The 7,421-nt window shown below is 48.5% G+C and overlaps 1 pseudogene; it reads left to right on the top strand.

Annotated features, from left to right (window-relative positions):
* The first annotated feature begins 1,338 nt into the window (after window positions 1-1,338).
* On the top strand, window positions 1,339-1,554 carry LOC142046444 (U4 spliceosomal RNA; annotated as a pseudogene).
* Window positions 1,555-7,421: the final 5,867 nt, after the last annotated feature.

Genomic DNA, 7,421 nt, shown 5'->3' with positions numbered 1-7,421 from the left:
GGACAATCAGGAAATGGAATTCAAAAGTTCGCGGGGATTCAGGCTTTTTCCTGTTTACCTGGCCAGTGCATCACAGTTTAGTGTCCGATGCTATCATGAGTGCCCCTGTGACAATGGTTCTGAAACCCAATTGGGAGTGGCTCACTTGGGGCAGAGTCAATCGCTCCCTTCTGGTTTTCTAAAAATTGAGTATGTCCTGCCTGGACTGTCATAGCCACGACTGCCTGCCTCCAAGTGCCCCCCCCCCCCCCGGTTTATGTCACGAATAAGTCTATGTTTCTTATTCTTGTATTCCTCACGACTGCATGACAGAAATGGGGGGTGGGCCTGCCACAGTAGCTGCGGAGGGTTGGGAGAGAGGTGAAGCAATGGTTGCGGTTCTTGCCAGGGGAACCCCCTGTTAATACAGCCACGGAGTAGCTGCGCTCTTCTAATACACTTGACTCTTCCTTCAGAGGAGTAGCCGTGTTAGTCTGGATCTGTAAAAGCAGCAGAGAATCCTGTGGCACTTTATAGACTAACAGACATGTCTGTTAGTCTATAAGGTGCCACAGGATTCTCTGCTGCTTTGACTCTTCTTGTAGTCAGGACTGACTCTATTTTTAGACAGCATAAGGGAGGGATTGACTCAGTGGCCAGTGAGTCAATCCCAAGTTTGCTTTTGCGTTGCGCCCCCGGCTGATTTTAGCCAGGGGCACTCATGATAGCAGCGGACAGTTCAGAGAAGGAGAGATAACCGTCATGTCATTGCCAGTTTTCTCTGGCAGTAGACGGTACAGAACGACTGGTAACCATCTCTGCTATCATTGCAAAAGCAATTGAATGCTGGTGTGTAGCGCTCGAGTGTCGCCTCTGTCTCCACGGCATCTAGTACACAAATGGTGACGGGAAAAACAAAAAGCCGACGGTCTCTAGTGCTGCCGTGCTATTGTTTCTGCAAGGGCAATCCAGGAGAAAAATGTGCGAAAGGACTGTCTGCTGATGTTTTCCCGGAGCAAGGAATGACTGACGACATTTACCCAGAACCCCCGCGACCATTAACATTAGCATCAGGGGCCGGGGATCATGGAGGACGGAAAGGGGGTGCTGAGGACTCCCGCTATCCCACAGTCCTCAGCAGTCTCGTAAAACTATTTGCATTCTTGGCTTAGCGCCCAGTGTCTGTAGCTTACAACACGGTGTCTTTTATGGTTCACGGAACAGCTATTCAGTTTCCTTCCCCTACCCCAGCACGAGAAATGAAAGTTAAATAAAGCAATCCTTGAGTACTTACAATGTCACCCTCTTTGTACTGAATGGTACTGATAGAGGCGAATCTGCAGCACTGAAGAGCATTAGAGCTTTGCACAGTGGCAGTATCATAACCAATGAAGTGAATCTGAGGTGTGATTATTGCTACTTGAAAATCCGCTCCTCTCCCCCTTCCTGGTGGTAGATGGTACAGTACTACTGTAGACAGCAGAAACTTTACCATCTCATCTCTTTTTGTTACACTCACCAGTAAATGGGACAGAACGGATAATAACCCTGTGTAAATTTTTGAAAGGAAAAATGGGGATTAACTCACTTGGGACTGAGTCAATCCTGCCCTTTACGGTTAATAAAAATAGAGTCAGTCCAGACAAGAATAGGATACAGTGTATTAAAATCAGTGTAGCACAGCGCAGCTGCTCCGCATCAGTATTCACAGAGGGAGCCGCTGCAAGTAACGCAACCGTTGCTTCCCACCTACCTGGGCTACCACAGCAGTGCCCCCCCACCCATTGTTGGCATGATGTTATGAAGAATGCATGAATAAGAATCACAGAGTAGTTACTGAGATCAAATGAGGGGGAGGGAGCCACCATGGGCTATGACAGTCCATGCAGTTCAGAATCTTTTCTTTACGCAAGAGAGGAAGGGGTCTGATGAAGCTCAGCCCCAGGTGATAAGATGAAGACAGTTACCAGGCGTTCTGTACCATCCACTGTCAGAAAAAGGGAGTCATTCCCATTTTCACCCCGGAGCCCCCGGCCACACTCAGCCAGGAGCACTCACTGGGCGCCGTCTACCCCTGGGGAGGGGCAGAGGAGCGGATACTGCTCTTCACCGCAGCAGCATCGCGTCTGCCAGCAGCATTCAGTACACAGAGGGTGACATTTACAGTACTCAAGGAATTATTTATTTCACTTTTTTTTACCGTGCTGGAGGGGGGAAAAAACTGACGAGCTGTTCCGTGAACCACGCAAGACACCGTGTATTACGCTGCAGACATTGGGCGCGCAGCCAAAAATGCAAATAGTTTTCAGAGACCGCTGTGGAGACTGGTAGCTGTAGTCCTCATTACCCCCTCCCTCCCTCCATGACCATCCGTTTGAGTGTCTGGCTTCCCGTTACGGTTGTCACGCACCGCTGTGTATCCTGTAGTTTATTTTTCAAAGGCTTTGGCATTTCCTGTTCTTTAACGGAGCTCTGATAAAACTGATTTGTCTCACCATACAGCGATCAGATCTGTATCTCCCGTAAGGTTCAATGCAGGAGCTACTTTTGCATTTGAACTGCATCGCCACCCGTGGTGATCAGAGCTGGACACGTGAAAGCAGGAAATGTCACTGTAAAGCTCTCGGGGATTTCCCTGTTTACCGGCACTCCGCATCCGAGTTCGGATTGCGGACCAGAGCGGTCAGTGGTGCACTGTCCTGCCTAGAATAATAGGCAAGTGTAACAGAGATCCAGTGTATCAGAGAGCACAGGTGCTCCGTGTCAGTATTCACAGGGGTTGCCCCTGCAAGAAGCGCACCCGTTGCTTTCCTCCTCCCTCAACCTTCCTGGGCTACCGTGTCAGTGCCCCTCCCCCATTTGTGTCATGAAGTTGTAAGGAATACAGAATAAGAAACAGAGACTTGTTAGTGAGATAAATGAGTTCGGGGGGGAGCAGTTGGAGGCAGCGTTCCTGGGCTATGACAGTCCAGGCAGAGAGCAATGATGTCGGGGGGAGGCACTTGGAGGCAGCCTCCCGGGGCTATGACAGTCCAGGCAGGAATGGACTCTATTTTTAGACACCATAAGGGAGGAATTGACTCATTGCCAAGCGAGTCAATCCCAAATGTGATTGCAAAAATTTTCAGCCCCCAGTTTCAATGATTAAGCTTGTTATTAGCCGTTCTGTCCTATCTACTGCTAGCGGTAGCAATGTTGCCCTCGATGTTGAGAATTTAGGCGGTTTCTCCTGGATGGTGGGCAGGTCTGCAGCACCATCTCTACCACCAGAGAGGAGGAGATGGAGAGGAGCGGATACTGCTCTTCAGTGCTGTAGCGTCCCGTCTACCAGCAGCATTCAGTACACATAGGGTGACATAGAAAGTAGTCAAGGAATGATTTCTTTCCCTTTTTTTTCACGTGGTGGGGGGGGAAAGAAACTGAGGAGCTGTTCCCTGAACCACGCCAGACACTGTGTTTGAACCTACAGACATTGGGAGCTCTGCCAAGAATGCAAATAATTTTCAGAGACTGCTGTGGACTGTGGGATAGCTGGAGTCCTCAGTACCCCCTCCCTCCCTTCATGAGCGTCCATTTGAGTCTCTGGCTTCCCGTTACGCTTGTCACGCAGCGCTGTGTATCCTGCTCCTCTCGTTTGGGAGGAGTTCCGAAATCGATTTAAGGAGGCGGTTAACTCGATATTAATGACGATGTCGTGTGAACGGATACAGCGTTAAATCGGTATATCGGCCATTAAACCGATTTAAAGTCGCAGTGTAGACCTGGCCTTAGAGTGCTAGGAACTATACCCCAAGCAAAACTGTTCCTCCTTGTTCTTATGGGGTGGCTGCTCTTTCGGCCAATGCACCGGGGATTGCACCAGGGACCTCCAGAGCACAAAGCATGAGCTACTACAGCTTGAACTAATGAGCCAAAGCGCTGTAGCTGAGAGCTGTAACAGACTCGGATCATCTGAGGATTGGCGCAGAGGGGGATCTGTCGCACGCGCTCACCAGTGGGTTATGTATGCTTTAATTTTGTATCCAGCTGCTTTCCTGATTCAGGGACTCCTTCTCGCTCACACAATCCAGCTGGCACATACAGCCAGTAAAGGGTCATCACAGGTTTTCTCTGCATCAAGCACGCAGCCCTGTTGAACACCATCAGTGTGTGAGACACTCCCTAGAAAATTCTCCTTGCCCATTGCATTGGGGGGCGGAAAGTGGGAATTAGGGCTTTTTCCATTATCCCACTCCTCATAAGGTTGGGCAAGTATATTTTATTCACCTTCTGCCTTATTTCTATATCCTCGATCAGGGGCCTCTGGGAGGCAGGGACGGTCTTTGAGCATTTGTTGGTACAGTGCTTTGTACAAGGAGGTCTTTTTAATTCAACTGAAGTTGCCTAACCAATATGGAGATAGGTTGATGATTTGGTATGACAGGCTGGTAAGGCTGGTGCGCTAGTTCTTTTAAAAACATTCTTTCTCTCGTTGGTGATACTTTGTAGGCGGTGTCTTTATTTCTATTGATTGTTAGAGACTATCCTGGGAGTAAGAGGAAAAACACATCAATTATCAGAATTTTTAAACAGAGGCATTAACAATTTAATAACAGCCATTTCCCCTGGGTTCTGTTTATGGTCAGGATTGCAACTACTGATTCATAAAGGCGTCCTAGGAAGCACATGCCAGGGGTATATATATGTGTGTGTGTGTGTGTGTGTGCGCGCGCGTGTGCGTGTATACAGTCGGCTCTCCCAAGCAGCAACCAGTTTATCGCAGCACCCGTATTGTGTGAAAGTAATAAATCCCCAAATGGCAGGGCTATAAAAACAGTGCCAGAGGGAGGCTACATTTGAAAAGAGACATCGTTTTTAATTTCCACATTTATCAATAGCTCTCAAAAGATCTGCACAGGAGAACTGGGTCAGGAATTGTGCTGAAACAAATGTGCTTACCTCCTGTGAAAATGTTCCACCCGTACTGCCCAAGCATGCCGCTTCTGCCGTGCTGAGCTACGTCCTCATGAGAGGAACAATCTTTTTCAGCTTCAATTGCCTGGTGCACACAGCATCCTTGTCTGCTTCTCAATGCAGGCAGACCATTAGTGGGAGTTCCTACCTTTTAGTTTTATGGGACTTTGTCCAGCAATTTATTTTTTGATTTTATTTATTTTTTAATTAAGCTTCCGGCTCCTGGAGTGCTGCCTTTCACCATCACAGAGCTGAGTAGCTGTTACTTTAGATTGCTTGGATTCATTTAACTTTTTGTTTCATAAAGTGCTGCCCAATTTTCTTCCTGTTGTCTTTGGATACATCCATACTGCAGCTAGAGGTATAATTTCCAGCATGGGTAGACAGATGTAAGTGCCCTGGATTGTGCTAGAGCAGGGTTTCTCAAACAGGGGTCCATGACTCGTGGACCCCTGGAGTACCCTCATGTCCAAGGCCACAGGTCCCACTGATCAACTCCTCCCTCTCCCTCTCAGTGCCTCCTGCACATTGCGGAACAGCTGTTCAGTAGCGTGCAGGAGGCACTGGGAGGGAGGGAGAGGAGCAGGGATGGGGCGTCCTCAGGGGAGGAGGTGGAAAAGGGCAGGGGTGGGGCCTTGGGGGAAGAGGTGGAGTGGGCGTAGGGCCTGGGGCTGAGCCAGGGGCTTCGGGGTCTGTGAAAATTTTAAAATCAAAATGAGGGTCTTCGGGTTGCTCAAGTTTGAGAAACACTGTGCTAGAGCACTAAAAATAGCCATGTAGCCACAGAGGCAGTGTGGTGGCCCTAGCCCAGCGGTAGGCAACCTATGGCATGCATGCCGAAGGTGGCACGCGAGCTGATTTTCAGTGGCACTCACACTGCCTGGGTCCTGGCCACCGGTCCGAGGGGCTCTGCATTTTAATTGGTGACTTTCCCAGCATCACACAGTAGGTCAGCAGATGAACCAGATGTCTTGAGTCCCACTCCAGACTCCCTGGTCACTAGATTATGTTGTTTCCCTGCCATGGAGCTACAGATAGAACTTTTTAGCGCTTTGCATCCAGTACCAGGGTGTAGCGAGGCGGTGGGATCTAGATTAGATTCTAATAGAATCTAAGGGTACATCTTCACTGTAGCTAGTGTGGATGATCTGCACTCAGGATAGGTTAGCCTGGGTGGGAGCAGCTGCCCAGCAAAGCCTAACCTGAACTACTGCGTCCTTGGTTGTTCTACATTCACCTGTGTGTGTTGCAAGGACATCTGGGGACATATCACCTGCTGCACTCAGCTGAGCTACCCTTTGCCAGGAAAGAATCAGAGCAGAATGTCTCTGTCCATCCTGAGCACACAGGAGGGATTGGAGAAAGGCACTGGAGGACTATCAGCGCTGGTCATTTGGCCTGTGCCCTCACCACAAAGCAGATGGGTTACCAGTCTGAGTGAAACCCTTTTTCTGGCTTAAGCTGAAATCCCAAATGAGCCAGCTAGCCCTGGTTGAAAGCACTATCAAACTTCAGTGAGAGGGTTGTGTGTGGACAGGAGCAGGATTAGAGACAACATCCCATTGGCCTGGAGCGGTGAACCACGGCCATTGGGAGCCGCGATCGTCCGAACCTGCGAACTCGGCAGGTAAACAAACCGGCCTGGCCCGCCAGGGGCTTTCCCCGCACAAGCAGCGGAACAAGTTTGGGAACCACTGGCCTAGGCTAACTCTACAGTGAAGAGAGACCCTGATTTGAAGGTGATGGGGCAGCCAAAACATATGGTTAACTACTCTCTCAGCAGAGATAATTTGAGCCAAGGTCCTGATTCAAGACTATTCTTGAATGTTAGGAAATTTTGGGTCCAGGTCAAGCCTTTGCAGGTTGGGCTTGCTTCTGATCACGCTGCAGCGAACCTTCTGATTATCAGTAGAACCCACAAGAATTTAGCCACCTAAAGCCATGCGAGTATAACTCCTGGCTTGATCAACTCATCAGCTGTCTTTATGAAAATGTGGCTTGCGGCATGTGCACACAGAGCAATGCTTAGTTGTTTTTGCTGTTGTTTAGGGGCACGTTATCAACTGGCTCCGTTAGAAATAATGAGGTCTGATTTACAATAATTGCACATGTGTGCCTGTAACTTCCCCACATGCTGCTTTTGAAAATGTCTTCCCAGCTCAATCTAGTAGTTCCCGAATAAATCAGACCCTAATGAGCACTCTTATTAAGGGATATGTATCATAAAGCGAGGGGATTTTATTTGGTTTTATATGTTGGCAAGAACCTTCTGAGTTTTCGAAGCATTGAGATCACCCATTCTCACGTTTGATTTAGCCTGTTAATTGCTCATGGCATAATTAATCAATCGATGTACATGCCAAGATGAAGGGGAGGGACAAAAGCAAAAAGGAATATCCTTCCATTCCAAGCCTAAACTTATTTTCTCATAAGTCCATAGAGAGAATTTTAAATGAGGCATTCTTAGTAAAGAAATCTGCCTAAATCAT

This window comes from Chelonoidis abingdonii, chromosome 2 (genome assembly GCF_003597395.2).
Source record: "Chelonoidis abingdonii isolate Lonesome George chromosome 2, CheloAbing_2.0, whole genome shotgun sequence".
In the NCBI taxonomy this organism is placed as follows: domain Eukaryota; kingdom Metazoa; phylum Chordata; order Testudines; family Testudinidae; genus Chelonoidis; species Chelonoidis abingdonii.
The sequence above is the reverse complement of the archived record's forward strand: the minus strand, read 5'-3'. Positions and strand labels throughout refer to the sequence as shown.